We start from the raw sequence: 8,748 nt of genomic DNA, 5'->3' as shown, positions 1-8,748 counted from the left end.
ATATTAAGCATAATCATCTTGCTATGTCACTTAGCATTTGACATAAAAAAATCGGCCAACTCATTCCTGATTTCTTCTACCGTGGTTGTATTTCTTCGTGGTACATTTCTTATGGGTAACATGGACGTCATCCCATCTTCATTCAATCTCCAGTTACCTGACATAATTTCACCGTTCTCTTCAAAATCAAAAGTGCCCGGTGGCGAGTAAATGTTTTTTGACGCTGCGCTTTTTCTTAAAAAATTATGTAGGTGAACGATTGCCATAACTAAAATTTCTGCCGTTTCGGGTTGTAATAATAATGGTTTTCGTAAACATCTTAAAACTGATGATACAATCCCAAACGCATTTTCAACTACTCTTCTTGCCCTACTGAGTCTGTAATTATATATTCTTTTAATTGAGCCTTTAGGATTGTTACCAGTATATGGTTTCATGAGGTTTTCGCCTAGTGGAAAAGCTTTGTCACCAACAAATACATACGGTATAGGTATATTTCTACCATGTAAGGGTTCTTGATCGGGTAAATTTAAAGATTTATTTTGCAGTCTTTTACAGAGTTCAGTATTTTGAAATAATCTACCGTCAGAAATTCGACCTTGGCACCCAATGTCCACAAATAGGAAATTGTAATTTGCGTCTACTAAGGCGAATAAAACTATACTAAAAAATGACTTATAGTTATAGAACTCGCTGCCACTCTTAATTGGTGCTTGTAGGACTATATGTTTCCCATCAATAGAACCCAAACAATGTGGAAAATTCCAATTTTCATCAAAGGCTACAGAAACATTTTTCCATTCGTCTTTATTAGATGGCATCTAAAAAAAAAATGAAAAATAAAAACAGGGGAATTCGCTCATTGAATAGCTCATAGTATTGTAATAGCGTATTTACTATTTTCATTTTTTTGGAGGGATCGCAAAATGTCCCTAACACAAAGTTATATGGGTTACATTTATAATAATTTTTTATATCCGAGTATAAAAATAATTTTCATTATTAAGGGGTCTTAAGTTGTTATTGGTGTAATTAAAAAAAAAGTTGAACGTACATTTACAATAGTTTATAATGAACGCCTGACCAACTGCGTCAAAATAAAAAAAAATTGCAATACATTTTGAATTAGAAATTAATAAAAAAAATTGTTTTGTATCTAAAATTTAAATATTTACTATAAAAATCATCAGTAAAATGTTTACCGAAAAGTCAAATACATTTTTAATAAGCATTTAAAGTTAAAATATGCATTTATTGGCTATTTATATAATATACTATATAATGTACCTTTATCATTATAAAATAAATATAAAATCAAATTATAACATCTACCATAAAAGTATAGTATGTTAAACATGTTTTTTAACTTTACACTTACAGAGTATCCGTGAAACTCAAAATGTTGAAAATTATGAAACGGATCTTATGAATACATCTGAAGCCATTTCTGAACAAGATCATGAGGAAATTGTAGTTGAGGATATACAAAACGTGTCAAATGAATATTATGTTTCAAATAAATCAAAAAAAAAAAAATTATCAAGAGATGATGCACGGATTGAAGAGGCCATACAGATATTAAAAAAAACAGTAGAAGAGCCAATAAAAAAAATGGACGAGAGCGATTTATATTGCAATTACCTTTCTAGCAAATTTAAAAAGTACACACAAAGAACCAGAATGCTTCTCAAACATGACATAAATAAATTATTACTTGATGCTGATCTTGGAAAATATGAAATAGATACTACTCAACATCCACATTATAATATTAATTCATATTATCCTTCATTGACTCGTGTTCCTTTATCAGCCGTACCTAGTATGGTGATTCCTGCAAATTCTTCTCAAGATAACAACTTACACACTCGGTATACTTTTCCTCAGACTTCACCACCAGAATCGACATGTACATCTTTTTCAACCTTATCCGGACCTCAAGTTCAACATTTTTCAGACAATTTTAACCCGTCATACACTTTTCCACAAACAGCTACACTAGAATCTACATCTGCAACTACATCTTTATCAACTGCACCTGAATTACACTATCAAAGTTCTTCTAATATACTCTGTACATTTGACTCAGTGTAACGATAACGATGTACCATAGTAGCCACAATTATTAGTGACAGGTAGGTTATTTATTGTCAATATTATCACACTCATAATAATTGTAAGTGATAACTTATTACCAATAAGCACGGTCTTAGACCGTGCTAATAAGTAAAAATACGCCGAAATGCCGTATCGCCCGTATCTTAATTTGATATCATACAATCACAGTATGCCACAGAAGAAAATGTCATATTATAATAATAAATTTATAATTTTATTATTGTAGTGTATGCACACTGTTGAACTATCAAGTTAACCTTAAACTTAAAATATGTTATAATCATCGTTATTCGTTAATCTTATTTTGAATTTTGAATTTTGATGATATGATTATTGATTATTGATTAATATTAATGTTGTTTTCTGTTGACTTACTACTTACTACTTTACTAGTATAATGCCATAATGGTAAACAAAATTAATTATGAATATTAATTAAAACAAGTAAGTACCTACTCAGGTACTTCAATTTTAAATAATAATACTTCACAATGTGCTTTTTATAATACTTTAATTTGCAATGTAAAAATAATTCAATTCAAAATAGGTGTTATAGTTACCTAAAACTAATATAATGCATGGTAATTGCCAATTGGATACCAACTTGGAAACTTAATTTTCAAATTGTTTGGTAAGTTTTTCTTGTAATTTAACAGTTAAAAATCAATAGAAGTTTTTTAATTTTATGTAAGAAATGATTTTTTAATGTTTTTACTTTTTTTTTATTTTAGCCAAACCTGTTATTCTGCATAGTTTACAATTTTTATTTAAACAGTGTATACAAATGGACCACTTACATCGTCTTACTCTCATAGTCTGATAGGATGTAATATTATAATAAAACAATTCAATACTATACAAACACCAAAGCAAAATTTTAAAATTCATCTGTAAATTCTTTATTTGGCGACTATTAATTTATATAGTACATTGGTAAGTTTACCTAACATTTTTTTTTTTTTTTTTACTAAATAATACTTATTTATAAATATGTGTAAAAAATTTGATTTTGATTTCAAAAAAAAATTAGTAATTCATTATAAATTACACTGAACTATGAGCAGCTATATCTATGACTAGACAATACAATTTGACAAGCAAATGTTTCATATCTGTACCAGTACATTGATATTTGATAGTTTAGTAAATTATTACGGAATCAAATATATTTCTGTAATATAACATAGTATCTGAACAAACTACACAATTAATTGTGTATGTATGAATATTTTGAATTATTAAATAAATACATTTTTTAAATTATTTTATTTTATTTCTAGATTGTAAAGTTAATTTTTACGAAGAAGGAAATATTAAGTTGGCTTACTTAAAGGTTATGTTATTAAATATAATACAATTCCTCATAAGTAGTGTTATGAGGTTGTTAAAATAGAAAATTTAACATTTAAAAAAAAAAATGAATCAGACATTTCCAATTTTTAATTAACTTATTTTCCAAAAATGTAAGATGAAAAATTAATTATGTTTGTACTAATTGTATTTGTTGTATTTGAAGTCCGTAGCCCTTAAATAAGTTTAAGTATAGAGTAGTTAATATATGTACATTTAATTTTTGTAATTTTATCAATTGTAGTGTGTGTGTCAAGTGTTAATATTTTTTGTTGGTTTATGATCTTACCCAAATTCTGCAAAAACTTGCATTACGGAAATTAGGTCATACTCCAGTAGAGTTATTGATAACTAATGCGCTTATTATTTTTGATAATTTAATATTAAATTAATGTCCATATTATGTGGCTTTTCACACACAAGATAGTTTTTATATTAAATATTTAAATGTATATTATGTGTATTATTAGGTATACAAATAATACAATAGCAATTATTCATTACAAGCATACATTTCTTAAAAAATTATTTTATATTTTTAGTATTAATTATTATCACATTCTGTTTTGGAATATAAAATTAAAACTTAATGTTGTCATTGAAAAAAGTGAAAAATTAAAAAAAAATATTTAAAAACATTGTTTTATAGACGACTTGAAATAAATTTATGACTGCTCTATTCTAAATACTGTTATGTAAAAAAAATGTTTTTAATTTCTAGCCTCTCCCCTAAAAACGGCCTTGTGTGTGATTTGACCTATAACTACTCTTAAAATTATGTTGGGTTATGGAATTTTTGACAAATGAATACAATTATTTTATAACTTTTATTAAAATTTTTTAATGTAAACATTTATTTATAATTTTCAAAATGTCCTCCATTTCTTGCTACACATTTCGCATACCTCGTCATAATGGAATTAGTTGTCAACTTCAACATCTCTGATGTAACTTTATTACAAGCTGATGTTATCCGTTGTTTCAAATCTGCCAAGGATGTTGACTGTTCAGTATAAACAATATCTTTAACGTGACCCCACAAGAAAAAATCCAATGGAGTAAAATCTGGAGATCGTGGAGGCCATTTCAGCGGACCTTGGGTGCCCATCCATTTTGATTTCAACTGCTCATTTAAAAATATTTTTACTATATTAGCATTGTGTACTGGAGCACCATCTTGTTGGAACCACATATTGGCTCGAGTTTCAAGAGGTATGTTTTCCATCAACTCCGGCAAAGTATTAAGAAGAAAATCTAAATATCGCTGTCCAGTCAATGTACCATCATAGAAATAAGGTCCTACTATCTGATTATTTATAATTCCACTCCATACATTAGTAGACCATCTTACTTGTGCATTATTTTCACGTGTCCAATAAGGATTATCAGTATTCCAAAAATGCGAATTGTGACGGTTAACAATTCCATTATTATTAAATGAACTTTCATCAGTCCATAATATGTTTGAAATAATATTTGGGTTATTTTCATACAGCACTACCATATTTGCTATAAACTCTAATCGCCTCTCTGGGCCAGAAGGTTTTAAACCTTGTACATAGTGTATTTTATACGGGTAATACAAATTGGTTTTTAAAACACGGTGTACAGAGGTATGGCTTATGTTTGTTTGCCTGGATATTGACCTTGTGGAAGCATGCGGATCAACACTAAACGCAGCCAAGATACTAACCGAGTGTCGCTCATCAGATGTGACATTATTTTTTGTTTTATGAAGACCATTCGGAAAGCTACCTAGAGTTAAAAATAAGACTAGAATAATATTTATTTTTTTTTTATGTTTATTTTGTATGTGCTATTGACTTATAATTTTGACAAATATTTTTTTTTAATTTTAAGTGTTATACCTTATATTTGTATATATATTTTTTTTTCAATTCAATAAAACATATTTTATGTTGAAAATGTATACGAATAAATAACTTATTTTTTATTTTATACTTATTTGTAAATACCTGTCTGCTTCAGTGTTTTCTCAACATTGATAAATGTATTTTTTGAAGGTTGTCTTCTATTAGGATATTTTTCTAAGTACATACGAGAAGCATTTAACGCATTTTTATGGCATGCATAAAAAGTTTCTAATATATCAGAATACTCAATAAAACTGAAAGTAGGAGGCATCATCAAAACAAATTTTAAATAAACTTTAATAAATAAAACTTGAAAAGAGAGGTTACAATATTGTTTTTAGCAATAGGTGAAAAATAAAAAAACCTAATAAAATCTTAAAATAAGTCTATACATTGGGTCGGGTTTAAGATAAGATTTAAGATAAGCTTGTAATACATTGTTACTCCATCACGAACACTACAACAGTGAATACAGTATTAAAAATGACTACCTTTGAAGATGTTGGAGAGTTATATGTACAGTATCGAAATGATAATGGTACACAAACAGAAGTTGATTTTTATAAAAACCAACTTCAAAAAAGCTTTGAGGAAATGGATAACTTGCGTCAAGTAAGTGTATATTATAGTAGTTTTCAAACTGGGTACTGCGAGTATCCACTAGGTGTGTTGTGTATAATAAAAGTTTGAAAACCGCTGGTTATAATATGTAATAATATTAACACTTTAAATATAGGTAGAGAATACATTTATTTTGCATACTTTACTTTATACTTTAAAAATACATTCAGAATAGGTACATATTTGACATAATTATTTACAGCAATATCAAACATTGCAAAACATTTTGGTGACAAAAAAAAATGAAAGCAATCATTATGCAGAGGAGGTGGTTCAACTGGACACAGAAAATAAGTCCCTCGCAGACGAAGTTGTAAGTGATTAAAAAACAATATTCTCTACTAAGATTTAAATTAAAGACAAAATTCTAAACATAAAATATACAAAATATTGATAATAAATGAGTAATTTATTATTATAAAATTAGACTAATAATTATTATTATTATAAAAGCAAATAACTTAAAATTACATAATTACATTCCTTATTTAGGTAACATTGAAAGTTAAGGAAAAAAGACTGACCGAAAAAGTTGAAAGTTATTAAAAGTATATTGAAAAAAAAACAGCAAAAATCTTTGAAATTATTAAACACAATATTTTTTTTATAGACAGTACTACAAACAAAAAATGTAATTTTGGAAGAAGAAATTGTAAGTTTTAATTTTACAAATACACATGTTTAAATTATAAAATATACTTAGGGCCAGTTGTACCGTCTACGATTAAATTTCGGTTAGGCTTAATCAGCTGATAACTGATATTCCGGGCTAATTCAGCCAATTAAACTCTGATTAACTTTAATCAGAGACGGTACAACTGGCCCTTACTGTTTTATTAATTTTTTTAGGAAAATTTAAAACAGAATGTTGTAGACACGGAAAAAAAATCCGACACAGATGAAGTTGTAAGTTACTAAAAATCAATATTCTCTACTAAAGTTTAAATTAAAGACTAAAGTATAAACATAAAATATACAAAATATTGATAGTAAATGAGTAATTATAATAAAATTTGACAAATAATAATAATAATAATTAAAAAAGCAAATAACATAAAATATTTACATTACTTATTTAGGTTTTATTGAAAGTTAGGGAAAAAAGGCTGACCGAAAAAGTTGTAAGTTATTAAACTGTATATTAAAAAAAAAAAAAAAAAACAAACAAATTTGTAATTATTAAACACATTTCTTTACAGACAGTACTACAAACAAAAAATTTAAGTTTGGAAGAAGAAATTGTAAGTTTTAATCTTACATAATTATACACACGTTTAAATTAAAAAATATACTGTCATTATTTTTATTAGGAAAATTTAAAACAGAAATTTGCAGTGAGCCAATGTGAATTAAATGTAAGCAATATTAAATCACAACAATTGAAAAAAACTGAAGTTAAATTTATAATAATATTTCAACCATTACAGGCTCTTACGCAAACTAGTAGCTCAAATATAGATAATATAATATTATGTGAAAAAGTAGAAGGTTTGGCAATAGATACTGCTACACATTCTGATCCAGACATTAGCCATATTAGTTATTCTGAAGTAATTACTACATAATATGAATTGTCTACTGGGTGATTTTTTTTTATCATTGAACATTAATATTTTCAATGTGTTTTACAAGTGTAAATGTTTTTGAAAATATATTTTTACATAGTTTCAAGTCGTTTACAAAACGTTTTTATTAAAACATTATAATTTATCCATATAATTAGTAAAATATAAGAATAATAAGTTTTTTACTTTGTTGAATGACATGGAGTTTTAATTTAATATTCCAAAACAGAATATTTTTCTAAATATTTCGATACCTAGAAAATTAAAAGGATGAAAAATATTTTTAAAATATAACGTTTTAATAATAACATTGTTTACTAAACAACTTGAAACTATGTAAAAATATATTTTAAAAAACACCTAAACTTTTTGAAATAATGAGTGTTCAATAATAAAAAATCACTCTGTCTATAAGTTTTATTTATTATTAAAGTAATATTTTTTTGTTTAGAAATGTGATGAATGGTGGTGCCCAAAGCACAGTGACTTCACTGAGATCTTAAAAAAGATCTCACTCAAAGAACAGACCTTGGAAGATCGGTATTTAGTACGAAAGGCTAAGGCCAGACATACTTACTGGCAAGGCGAAAAAAATAAAGTACCTAATAATTGAACTATTAACTTAATTTAACTTGACATGAAATTTTTTTTTATGTTATAGAATACACCAATAAGGTGCCCAATGCAGGACAATAAAAAAGGCACACCTAACCGCTACCAAGCACCAACTTTTTAGCCGAGTCCGCTTCAACAATAATAATTTCTAAAAAAATAAAAAATTTAATTACATAATATGCATACAAAACAATCATAAATAAATCGATGAAGTATTTTTTTTCCATCATACTTACATCATTTTAAATATTTTGATATTAGGCTGAAGTTGTATTATTTTACTGCGTTAATGATTAAATTCCCAAAAGTAACTATAAACAAATTATACATACATTATTAGTTATAATTATTTAATTGGGTTGTATAATATTGTGAAAAATTTACTTACCATAGCTTTTTTGCGATTTTTCAATTTCCACAAACTGTTATAATTATTAGGTACATTCTGATTTCTGGTTCGAACATTTACGTTATTTAGCATACAACAACCACAGAAATAAAGAATCATGACAGAAATAACTAAATATTAAATAAGTTATTTCTATCGTGTACAGAATATTATGTAAAATTTTCAATGTTTCTATGATAACTGGTAATCGATTATC

General features: G+C 26.6%; 1 pseudogene; it reads left to right on the top strand.

Moving 5' to 3' along the window:
- The first annotated feature begins 5,825 nt into the window (after window positions 1-5,825).
- Window positions 5,826-8,285, top strand: LOC149059475 (uncharacterized; annotated as a pseudogene).
- The last annotated feature ends 463 nt before the right edge of the window (window positions 8,286-8,748 follow it).

The sequence above is a fragment of the Diuraphis noxia genome, unplaced genomic scaffold, assembly GCF_037042655.1.
Source record: "Diuraphis noxia isolate RWA-SAM2 unplaced genomic scaffold, SU_Dnox_SAM2 contig0001, whole genome shotgun sequence".
NCBI classification, from domain to species: domain Eukaryota; kingdom Metazoa; phylum Arthropoda; class Insecta; order Hemiptera; family Aphididae; genus Diuraphis; species Diuraphis noxia.
This window is presented reverse-complemented; position numbering and strand designations above follow the sequence as displayed.